The sequence below is a fragment of the Acomys minous genome (assembly GCF_964271855.1).
Source record: "Acomys minous genome assembly, chromosome: 12".
In the NCBI taxonomy this organism is placed as follows: Eukaryota; Metazoa; Chordata; class Mammalia; order Rodentia; family Muridae; genus Acomys; species Acomys minous.
This window is the reverse complement of record NC_140493.1, coordinates 54,077,970-54,090,997: the sequence shown is the minus strand read 5'-3', so window position 1 is coordinate 54,090,997 and position 13,028 is coordinate 54,077,970.

Below are 13,028 nucleotides of genomic sequence, written 5' to 3'. Positions count from 1 at the left end.
ATTAATATATTTCTTCTGAAAATTGTTGAGTGGATTTTAAATATCCTTATCAAAAACTGATAACCACATGAAGGACTTCGGTGAACTAGCTTGACATAAACAGTCCCCAAATATATGTGTTTCTAAGCATCATGATATATATTTACAATTTTATAGATTAAAAGATTTGTTTAAACTCCATTTTAAGCTTTTCAAGCTTCCTTTCAGCTTTAATACAAGAGCAAAATGGCTAAGTTATCTAAACAGTGTTTTCTGTGTTAATTCCCAACTTCTTTCAAGTGTCCTTTTTTAGCTTGACATCACAGCTTCCTACAAATATGGTTCATGGAGCCTTGCCATGTCACTCTGTAGTGGGTTCATAGTTTGTAATGTCAACTTTTCACATACAATCTTCTCCTCATTTGACTTTTATTTTCACATAGACTTTGTCAGATATATTTCTATTGACCAAATGGATTATAGGTGAACTTTGTGAATTTTCCAGAATATAGAGAGGAAGGAGAGGATGGTCAGTGAAGAAAATCTTTTCTGGTCCACTATTATAAAATGGGGAAATCCTATTAATACAGTAAGGAAAAATTGCAATTTTTCTACCAACCTGTTTCACTGCTATAATTATATAAAGGCCAACAATATTACGAATTTCTCAAGATAATTATAGGCCTGTTATCAGATTAGAAATTTTTATTGTTACAACGGTTATTTCTTTATCCCTTGATGTATATTATGACACAAAACCTGAAGTTGTAAAAGCCCCAGAAGAGGAAGGAAAACTGAAATACCATTCAGAGCAGATAATGCCATCGAGTTCCAGATAAATTATTCATGGCAGCTATTTATACGGTGTAATTCCTATACTTACCTGGCAACGTGCTGACGTGCCCTTCTGGCTATATTTTACTCAGTTGTATTATTCAAGTCTGAGGAGAAAGGTTAGAGAAGAACGGGCTCTGCTCGTAGATGCTGTCTTTCCATTACTCTAAGCTGCAGGCAAAACTAGGTACCAGATTGATAGGAAGCAGTCTCTGCTGTATGGCTAATTAAAGAATGAGAATATAAATGCGATTAGAGGTCAAAGTAGGTCACCTAACCTTCCTCTATGATTTCATGAATCAGCACTGGCAGAGAGAGAGAGACCTTGGGAGCCCCCATCCTCCCTCAGCGTGAAGCTAGAACTACGCACGGTCAACTCTTGTAACTCCAACCACGGTAGCTTTCCTGTATGCCAATATGCTAACGGATAACTGCATCTTTATTTTTTTTTAAATCTGTTTGATAACTCACAGAAGTAAAAATGATTAATTCATTATTCATTGTTTTTTTTTATTACATTATTTTCCCTCCCAAATTCAAACACCTTTCTAAGCATGCTATAGTTTTATTTAAGGCATGGCCTCATGCTTCTAGATCTTACTAGCTATAGGATCTTGGGGCCGCACTGCTGTGATTCAGCTTCATCATCAATACAGTTGAGGTAACATCAATACTTACCTCACCTACTTCTTATAAGATTAAATAAAACGAGGTCATATTTGCAAATCTTTTGAATTCATTTGGGAATGTGTTGGGAGTACCAGGAATGTTTATTGAAAAATGAAAGTACCTTTAGAACAAAAAGAAATTAAAACGTAGAACAAAAGAAAAAAACACAAAACCTTCACTGTAAATCCAGCACTATATCTATCTCACTGTAGATGTATCACAGTCTGATGCATGTGTCAATCATGTATAGCTTGTAACTGGAAGGATGCTGTGTGAAGAAAAGCTCCATGTCGCTGATTTCATCACTTACTATTACTTTATGAACATGTCTTCAGAACCTGAGAGATCTTTTAAATTGTTTGACCACTGCACAGCCACACACATTGTGAGTTTACCAGTCTTCCTATTGTTCAGTAGTGAGTGTTTTCTGTTTTTCCTTTTAAAAAATCTAATGCAGTAACAATTAACTTCATAAATAAACCTTTATCTGTTCTTTAGATGATTTCTAAAGATTTTTTGAATGAGGATGCTTAGAAGAATGGTTACTTTGAAGGTTTCAACCATGTACTGCTATGTTCCAGAATGAAATCCATTAATGCTCCTATGACGTGAGGTATATAAGAACATTTTTCATGGTAACATTTACACCTTTCAACTATGATAGTAATATCTTTATTAGTTTAATATTTTAGTGCAAAGTTTTTGAGCTTGCATTTTAAGTTGTTTCTATATATCTTATATTATAAGCTAGCTAAGATTAAAGTGTTCCAAATTTGGTGACAACATCTGGATCAGTTTAATAGTTTTTGTTTCTTATTTAAGTGAATATTTATACATAGTAACCATTATAAGCTATTTAATATTGCTATAAAGTCATATGTTAGTCTTCAGCTTGCCAAGTAGAATGTGTAGCTCTTTTGTGTCATATTTTCAAACCTGACCTAAGACTTTCCTTCTTTGGGTTATTTCTCACGCTGGAAATCAGGATAAGGGGCCTCACCCACTCAGGGTTTATTTTCACTCAGAACAGAAAGGACTACAGTGCAGAAGATATAGGAGGAGTTGGGGGGGAGGGGAAAACAAGATCAAATACATTGCATGAAAATTTTAAGTAATAAAAGGGAAAAACAACGCATGAAACAATTAGTGGTCAGTATATGGCCAGCTACAGTGAGTTAACTGAGAGCTTGGTCATTTAAAGAGAGGAGAGCCCAGTGCTGTGCGTTCTCAGTGAGGGAGGGCTCGGTACAGGGAAGGCAGGATGTTGAGGTACAAGAACTAAACATGTAAATACCAGTCCATCATAAGCAGAAAGAATATGGCTTTTTGCACCAAATCCGGGTAAAGAATATACTCATATCATTGTTCTGGGGATTGAATGAGTAACTGCTAACACCTGGCCGGGCACACTGTAATTTTTCACTAGTACTCGTTTTTATTGTTAAATATCAATCCTCTAATCTTAATACATTATTTTAGTTAGCTGTGTGATAGATTCCTCACATAACAGATAACTGTAATAGGGTGTTTTGATTGAGAATTGGTCAGATTTGCGATTAAAAAGGAAAGAAATTAGAACTGGTACCGTCATCACATGAAACCGGTGCAGAAGCGTGGGTGAGCCGCATTGAGAGTGTGGATGCAGGAGAGAGCTGGCCCTGCCCCTCACCGGCTGCGGCACTCAGCAGAGCAGACCCTGCACCTCTCCAGGACGGCACAATAGAGCTGGCCCTGCTGGCGTGGGCCTGGGTGAGCCGGCCTGAGGGCGTGAGAGCGGTAGAGCTGGCTACGCCTTGTGCGGGATGCAGCACTGGGTAAATTAGAATGGGCAGTGCTGGAGAGCTCGACCTGAAGATGTGGATGCAGGAGACGTGATGGGATGACCAAATCAGCTACCACCCAGGCCCAGACCCAGGCCTTTGAGGTGGCCCCACCCCTACAGCTGCCCCATCTCTGAGCTGCTGGAGCATGTGAAGGCGCTGGTCCTGCAGAATCAGGGCTGCAGGGCCTCCGTGGCATAGGACAGGATATCCAAGAGGACCTCCAGTGAAGGCCCCAGTGCTGATACTGTAGGAGTGGCCAAGGGCCTTGAGCCAGACCAGTGACTCATTGCAATGAACATTTGCAAGTAAAGATGTGTGGAGAAAAGGATGTGCTGTGGAACACAGTGTGACATACTATAGCTCCCAAGACAAGAGTTTTACTTGTTTTGTTGTTTTGGGGAGGTATTTGTTTGTTTGTTTTGTTTTTGTTTTTTTATTATTTTTTTTCTTTTAGGGGAGAGGTTGCAAGGACAGAGGGCACACATCAAAGAATGAGTGGGACTGAAGTATATGGTGGAAAATTCACAAAGAATCAATAAAAAGTTAAAAAAAAAAAAAAGGACTAGAGACCCAAGTCATGACATGGTGATCTTTTCTTGGTCAAACAGGTTAGGCTCTTAGGCAAGGTAAAAGGTGGGGAACAGAGACAGCAAGCAGTAGTTAGCGTCAAAATACCTCAGACCAACCTCCACCCCAAGGACTAACACCAGATGAAACCCATACATACGTCATGGCACACAAATGCCCATATTCACTCTTGCACATGCACATCCTAATCACACACAAAGAGAGAAGAAAGGAAAGGCTGAAAGCTCTGCACAGCATTGTGACTGAAAGTTCCCGAGTTAATCCTGAGACAGAAGCACACAACCCAGATGCTCTCAAATACAAAAACAGCAGAAATTTTATATCATAAAAGCGTGGTTATTTTTTAAGCCACTAGTTTTTGGAATAACTTGTTACATAGACATGTACAAGTTATACTGAACATGATGTACTGAGGTTTCAACATGCATTACCTCTCAGTGGGCCATGCATGGTGTCAGAGACTAGCTTTTACCTCACTCACTTCTCTCTTTTTGTTCCCAACGGACATAATGGTGGACAAATACAGCCTCTTATCTTGGCAGTAGTGAGAGCTGACCAAATTAATGTGGAAACCTCCCACCAAATCCTCCAAGCCTTCCTTGTCTGCCTGCTAGCTATCGACAACTAGAGTAGACATGGAAGCCACATAAAATAGCAGATCCTTCTGAGCAAGTACATGTGAAGCAAAAATCTGCCTAACCAGAGCAATGGATGATTCTACCTTCAGTGCAGTCTTGTCAGTCAGTGGCCATAACAGAGATGAATGTAAGCAGTGGCAGGCTGGTTTATAATCGCACACATCACTGTTCACTGTTAGTCATTTGGGCCTATCTGAGTGCAAAGAAGGCTGGGAAATGCCGTCCTGCTTTATGCAGAGGCTCTCTTGCAACAAGCCTACAAAGAGAAAAGAAGGTGTGCCTTTTCTGTGTCTCTGCTCTGGTCTGCCCTTTCCTATAGTGTGCACTGACTCAACCCCCAAGTGAAAGTCTTATCTTCATATTGCGTGCAGTTCTTAAACTCCTACCTCCAAAACGCGCAATCTCCTTCATAGGGTTGACATGTCTCTTCATGGGACCTATCAAACTGTAAGCAAGAAAGTAAGTTTCCGCTGCATAATAAAGTACAGGATAGTGGGAAAGGGATGTGGTAACACAAGACACCCTCTTCTTGTAGTTACTGTTCCACACAAGTGATGAGATTTTGGCAGAGAGAAGTTCTGCGACTCTTCTACCCAAAGTATGGGCCAATTCCTTTATCTGGCCCCTTTCTACTTTCTGAATGCACCCGATTACTTACTGTTCACCTGGGTGCCCCAGTTAACCCTCTGGAAATCTATTATCTTTAATTCTCTAGAATGAAGTGTTTAGGAACAGCTTTGTTTGAAGGTTCGATGTATCTTCCAGCCTACTGCCTACTAGCATAATACTGGTGACCAGTTGTTTTTCTGAGGTCCAAATGGGCAAATATCCATGGCTCAAGAGTGGGATTTCTTAAGAAACACTCCTGGGGCCTGAAGAGATGGCTTAAAGGTTAAGAGCACAGTTTGCTCTTCTAAAGGGCCCGAGTTCAGTTCTCAGCCACCACGTGGTGGCTCACAACCACCTGTAATGAGATCTGGCGCCTTCTTGTGGTGGGCAGAACACTGTACAAATAATAAATCTTTAATTTAAAAAAAAGATATAAATTAAAAGAAAAAGAAACACTCCTGTTTGCATCACTGTTTGCCCTTCAGTTCTCTGTGCCAATTCTTTTCTCCAGACCTGAGGTATCTTTCTGACTCAAGAGCTTCCCTTTCTCAGCTTAATGGTTCTCTTTGGAAACTGCCCTCAGCAGCTCTGTCTCTAGAAAGATCTCTAACAAGAGGTTTTGTTGGTGAAGTTTTGAACTTGTTTCTCAGTCTCATCTCTGACTATTTGGAATCTAGCCTCAGCCGCCTCAGCCTCTTTCATTCTGTCTGGGAATTCTCTTCTGAGACCATCCATTGTGAAGGTATCGTTGAAGGCAGGTGCTGGCTTCCGCTTTCCGCCTGCTCTGCTGCACTGGTTTCCTTGGCATTCCACTTAGCAGTAGGCGGGACTAACGAATGTATTATTTCATTATCCAGAAGAAAAATGAGATCAGCTTGGAGTAATCTTTCTTCTTCTTTCTTTTGGCCTTTGTTTACTTGTTTGTTTTTGAGAGAGGGTTTCTCTGTGTTTCCCTGGTTGTCTTGAAACTGCAATTTAAAAAAAATATCATTTCTACCCCAGAGCAATTTTTGATAGTTCGGCAAGGTTAAGTAAAAGTCAGAGATAAATTGAAGCACATGAACTCTGCAATCTGAGGAAATTAAGGCAAGTCTAGCCAGAGAGATCACTCCACACATTCTTTTAGTTTTCAACCCTGCTAATGTAGAGAAAGCGTGGAAGAGAAGGAAGAGGAAAAGGATGCGGCTTTCAATCAAACAAAAGGACTTTGTTCAATTAATGTTTGGCAAAGTTCTTCTGTTCAAGAGATAATTGAATTTTCTCCCATAGAACATACAAATGATTGGAGTTTTAATTATTCAAGGTCTGGAGAAAGTATTCTACACATTCTACTTTGCAATTAAACAAAAGGCAGTAGTCTACTTTTTTTTTTTTTCATCTCATAAAGAGAAGTCTTGGATGGGTGTGTACAATGCTGGAGGCACAAGGCACTGTGGTGTTGTATTTATCCTTGAAAATGATAAGGATGATGATTGTGAGGATAAATAAGGGGAAAGAAAGGAAAGGAATAGAACGTGGAATATAAAAGAACCACAGGGAGAAGAGGACAATGGGCAGGAGGGAGAGGGAAAAACAGTCTATCATGGCGATGAATTTAAGTTTCGTGGCAAGGCAAATACCATCATATCATAGACATTGAAACTATGACTCAGACAACTGAACAGGAGAAGAGGAGACGAACAAGCATTCAAACTTCAAGACATGTGTCTGCTTGATTCTGACACTCTTGCTGCATCATGTGCTGTGAGGACTGTGCAAGATATACTACATAAATACAAAATATTTGCTGGACAGTGACCACCAAATATAGCTTTCTGTCTCTTCCTCGATTCTACACTGCAATACTGTATAAGACCTCTATGTGTGATTTTGCATATAGGAAAATGACTATACATTATTTTTAGCAGTACAGAAGAAAATGCCTGCGTAGGTTTACTTGAACCATTTTTAAAATAATAAATATAAAGCAAAATAGCATACGTAGATTTTCTTGCTTGGATAAAAGTTCTTCCAAGTCAGAATAAAAATGGATTTAGCAAAGAAAAAAATCCTAAATTTTCACTTTCTACTGCTTAGTAGTATACACTTTGAGGCAATCACCTAATTCTTTTCAGGTTTAGTTTTTCAATTCATCATTCGAAAGCAAATGGTAATAAGCAACTTGCAGAATAAGATGAGAATTCATCAAGACAAAGCTTCCATCAAAAAGCACATATTGAGGACCCCAAAAAGATCTTCTTGCTGTTCATGAGCTAAAAACACAGGCACTAACTTAATATAAAAATGTCCATATAATAATACAAAACACCATATATATGCATATATACATATACATATATATAATCACAAGGTATGGTAGTTTATGCTTTTAAATCTTTAACAAAAATTACTAGAGTATGTCTTTTGTGGAAGGTCTTTAGAAAATGTGTATAAAAAAATTAAATGCATGATGCTATCATTTGAGAGCAGACCTTTATGTTTATTGATATAAAATGCTTTAAAAAAAAAACAGAGATGTGAGAAATAGCAGCAGTCATCAGTGGCTTTTGGTATACTTCTAGCTCTCCTACTTTTAAGCATAAATGAAAGCATGCTTATTGGCTTGCAAAGGGCCCTATATTCAGCTAAGACTGATAAGTTGTACAAGGATGGAGTATCTATTTGCTACCTTTTTAACTCCACTTTACTCCCCATTTATAAACAGCAACATCTATAAAGAGGGCAACATCACAGCATGTTCCTGAAACTACTCTTTCTGTGACCTGCAAAGACCATGTAGAAGAAGACTGTGCAATTGACCTTTCTTAACTCCTCCTGAATAACCAGAGTTAGTTAACAAAATAAAAGGCATTCTAGAAATATATATGTGAAAATAACTAGATCCTTCTTCTTAATAAAAAGCAAGAATCTTAACTTGGTTTTTCTTTTAAAACAGTGGGAAAAAGAGATGTTTATGAGTCCTCACTTCCAAATCATTTTTTAGACCCACCTGACATTGACGACACATACATAATAGAGACACAGTTCTACTTAATATTACAAGAGGAAATGGGTACCACAATTAATTGAAGAGGTTGAAAGAATAAAATATAACTCAATATTTCCTTCTGTGAGGAGGCGAGGAAGCCTTTTGAGAATGTGTCAAGAGTGAAAGCAGTCGTAAATGAATGTATATTTTTGGCATGGTCAGGATCAGAAAGGCAAAGCCTTCTTTTGGTCCAACTGCTAGTGTTGACAAATGATTAACCAGTGTGTGCATAAACCAGCAATTGTAGCTTCCTCCTCCCGGTGTTTATAGCCTGAGTCTGCCCTCCTACAAGACATCTCCTATATCTAGCCAACTCCTCTCCTGCTCTGAATATAATAAACAGGCTGGGCTTCTGGGTTGCTTGGTAATTGGTGCCATTCCATCAGAGCCCATCTGAATCCAGCTTTTCTGTATGTATTCCCTTGACATCCCTACTTAGATTTCCTAGTCTGGTCAAGGCATTAAATGATGCTGGTCAAGGAATAAGACCTTAGATTTTTCAGGTGAGTGTTCTTAAACTGCCTATTCAAATCCTGCAGATCATGCATTAAGTTCAATACCAACTAATTTAGAGAAATCTAAGTAGTGTTCATTATTTCATACACACAAAGAAAAACTATTAAGATACACACAGTTTAAAGACAGGGTTAGCAAGAAGAATGTTACACATTACCTGGGCGTAAGCATTACTTTTATTTTTTTTTCTTGTACACGGATAATTTAAAAAGGTAATACTAAAAGACCAAATATGCATTATTAGACTTCAATAAAATTTAAACACACCAAAAACATCTCAATAAATATTTTTATTTTTAGAATGACAGGACACATTATTAATATATAAAGGTATCAATGCCATGAGGGAAAAAACCCCATCATCTTCCATGATTGCCCAGTACAGTATCAAAAAATACATAATCAACATCAATTACTTTGATTTAGCAAAAAAAAAAAAAAAGTAAAAAGAAGAGCTGGAAGAGAATCACAGGAAATACAAAGCGGTGGGAAGATACGTCTTTGCCTTCATAGCCTAATTTTTTTTTTCAGCCTGTGAAGGACACAATGGGAAGCAAGACTAGCTGTTTCTGAACTAAAGGGAAGTCACTCAACTTTGGAGCCAAAAACAGTGCTGTTCACATTTCTATGTAAGAAAACTATAAATTAAAATTAAAATAATTTATGAATATTCTGCGTACATATGAGCTTATAGCTTCAAGGTTAAAAATAAATAAAAAAGCATTTGTGGGACACTAGAAAATGAAGAAAAAGATTCATATACTTAAAGCATCTCATTCTGAGGTTGATTCCAAATTGTTATTACCTGTGAAAAGCTTCTTCTTCACAGAAATCAACAAGAAGGCATGCTAAATACCAATAAGAAAATTAATCTAAGATATTTTAGGAATATAAGTTCTGTAGCTATAAAACATACCCTAACATATATACAGGCTTGTGCCCATCAACTTGCACACTTAATAAACAAAAGCCATAAGTATGCTTTTAAGTTAAGCCACGGGTTTTAGAAAGCAATTCTGTGTGTTTTCAGTAGCACCTTCCCGTTCACAGTATTGATGTCAGTCAGGCAAATTAATTCCAAACTTACATGCCCTTGAAAACTAAAAGATAGATTTTATAGAATATTGTGTGGACCATAAAAATGATATAGCCGAAAATAGTTTGAAAATCAAAACTGTCGGTTCGTTATCTGCCTTCTTAGTTCCTAGGTGCTGGGAAAAGCCCACTGAGACTTCGTTTTAATTCTTCGTTGTGGTCATTGCGTATGCCCCGCTTTGTAGAAGCTAAAGCAATCCCAGGAAGCTGGACGGATGTGTCTTACTCTTTGGTGCCGCCAGATGCAGCAGACGGTATTATATCTTGCTGCTGCCACCGGGGAACCACTGACAAGCATTGTGAACTCCTTTTGTCAGGCCATGCTTTTGTGGTGGCTTGCCTTGCTGCCATAGGATCAAATGTTCAGATTGAAAAATCTTCCAATAGATACATGGATGTTGCCTGTTTTTCTCTGGCCATTAGCCCAGATAAGAGTTTCATATGTGGGTACGCTAGAGAGACGAAGGCCGGAATGTTCAGATGTAATTGTTCTCTCTCTCTCTCTCTCTCTCTCTCTCTCTCTCTCTCTCTCTCTCTCTCTCTCTCTCTGTGTGTGTGTGTGTGTGTGTGTGTATGTGTGTGTGTGTGTGTGTGTGTGTATTCATATCCTTAATTTCTGATATTTTTTTCATGGTACATTTTTACTTATTTGACTTCACTCTAGGGACAAAGGAAAGGAAAGCACAAATTTGGGGGAGGGGGTCTGGCAGTTTGTTTATTTACATTTGCATGTCGAAAGATATGTGCTAGCCGTGGTCAAATTGGTCAAAACAGGTTTTTTTTTATTTTTATTTTTAAAGAGAGAGGATGGGATCAGATATTTTAAGTATTAGGTACCAAGGTAAGCATCTGGGTTTTACGGAATTCAGGGACTTAGCAGTGGTATGGGCAAAACCGCCTCGGGCAAGAGAGGACTTGATGGTTTCTAGCAGCCTTAAATCACAAACCAGGTGCCTAGCAAGGAGCCTGGAAGGAGGAAAGCTTCACAGGAAAGGCCAGCACGTCACATTGCATGGTCACATCAGGAGCTCCAAATGGCTGCCAAGGAAACAGCACTGTAAAAAGAACTGTGCGACCTCTGCAGCGATGTCTCCTGCCCACAAACAGGGTCATTTATTAGTAACATTAGCAAGCTTACACTGTCCATTAGCCTAACGAAGCCTCCACGGATAACGATGGAGGCACCATATCCAGGAAGCCCCAGAAAGATCCAAAGTCAAAGCGTAGGCCCCAGTTTGCTCAGTGTCTGCTTTCTCATATGGTCAGGCCACAGTGACTCTAGTACCCACGCTGCCCTGTACCATATTGAAATCAACAGGGCCGGAAGTTCTTTGCCTGCGTTAACTTTAGGTTTATCATTCTCCTGCAGCGCTGAGGGCTGGACCCAGGGCCTCACACATACGACACAACCCCGGGGCCCCGTCCTCGTTCCTCGGCTTTATTTTAAATTCAAGTAATCGTCTCAAAGTCAGGCTTTCACAGGATGGGTGAGGGCAACACGAATAGAAAAGCTGGAGGAAAGTCGATTGAGGTAATTATCAGGATTTCATCAGCGCAGCGTAAAGAAAGCATCCAGGTGATTTTCTGAATTGGTCCCTTTGGGTGTAATCGCCTTCCCCCATATCAGCAGAACCTTATGTGATGTGCCCTGTGTTTGAGCAGTTTTAGATATCGCAGAAATGAGCATTTGTTTACTTTTCATTTAAAGTCTTCTTTTCTGAAATGATTTTTTTAAAAGTGCTGTCTTTAGAATATATATATCACTAAGCGCAGTAATTTCAGTAACTTTTCCTATATGAACCAACTCCTTTCTTCCTTTATTGTCATTTGCATAGGATTGAAAATACAGCCTTCGTATTTAATTTCCAAACTCAGTAAGAACCGAAAGTTGGACCACAACTTAGTTCTGTTTCGTTTGCTATGCAACTAATTAATTATGGTTTGCAAATAAATAAAAACAGCGTTCAGAGATCTCATATAAATAAATGCGAATGGTTTGTTTTAGCTTGATGCTTTGAGACAGTCTTACCCTATATGCTGTTCGGGAACTTACTGTGGTCCAAGCTGGCCTTGGCCCTTCATTGATCTTCTCATTCTGCCTCCCACGTGCTGGGATGTCTACATGACTCAGAGGCCTGGCTTCAAATCAGTTTAAATTCTATTTTACCAGTTTGGCTGATGCAGTTTGAACCCAACTCTATCTACTCACTAGACACTGCCAAAGTAGTTTTCTCAAGCAGACTAGCAATCAAAACTAAATATACGTCAAGAAGGTAAATTTTAAACTTTTGAGATTGTGCTTTTGGCATAGAAGACATGAAAATCACGTGGAAACCAAGCACAAAGGACCAGCTACAGCAAACAAAATGCAATTCTTTCTGGTACTTTGTGGCTCAGTAAGCCAGCACTTCATGGGTAAGTACTTTACGGGGTGAGGCAATGGGGCCATGTATATACTTCCCACTCTTTTCTTATTTTTAACTAGAAACTCTGTAGCATACTTGCCATCCCCACCTCGGTCTCCTATACTCCATTCTCCTTTAACTCTTAATAAAGCTATCTCGACAAATTGCTCTGGTAGCTACCAGAGCTCATGATGCGCAAACTCACGGTTCATCCGAAGTCCTCAATAACAACACAGATGTCTACACTAGACTTAGGTGGGCTTAAAAATCTCCAATGAAATACCTTCCTCACTAGCTCATCCCTTTGCCCACACCCATTCCTGGCTCCAGTCCTCTTGGGGAATAAGAGGAAAATGGGAGGGAGGGAAGAATGGGAGGATACAAGGGATGGGATAACCATTGAGATGTAACAAGAATAAATTAATAAGGGGAAAAAAAAAGAATGAACCACTTGTCTTTGTAACATAGTAATGAAACGCCTGGGCCACTTCAAAGAACACCAATATAACTCAATATCTTTCTTAGCCTGTGTTTCTCATTGCTTTCCTGACCACTTGCCCAGAGTGCCTCCTATAAACCAGACCTTTCCACTTTCTGAGGTATGAACATGGTCCTTATGGCTCCAATGTCCAAGGTCCTCAGAATGGTATTCAGACCTTGTCAAAAAGAATCAGGACTAAGGATAAGCACAACTCCCACTAAATGAGTGAGTTGGATTTTCCTCTCCAGTGTAAGATTTGGCTATGGGCTTAGTGACTCCTATGTGATAGCTTTTGCTAGGCATTGTTCCCAAGAGTGTAGCTACGATTATACTGGAGTTTTCTCCAAATGTCACCTGGGAGAC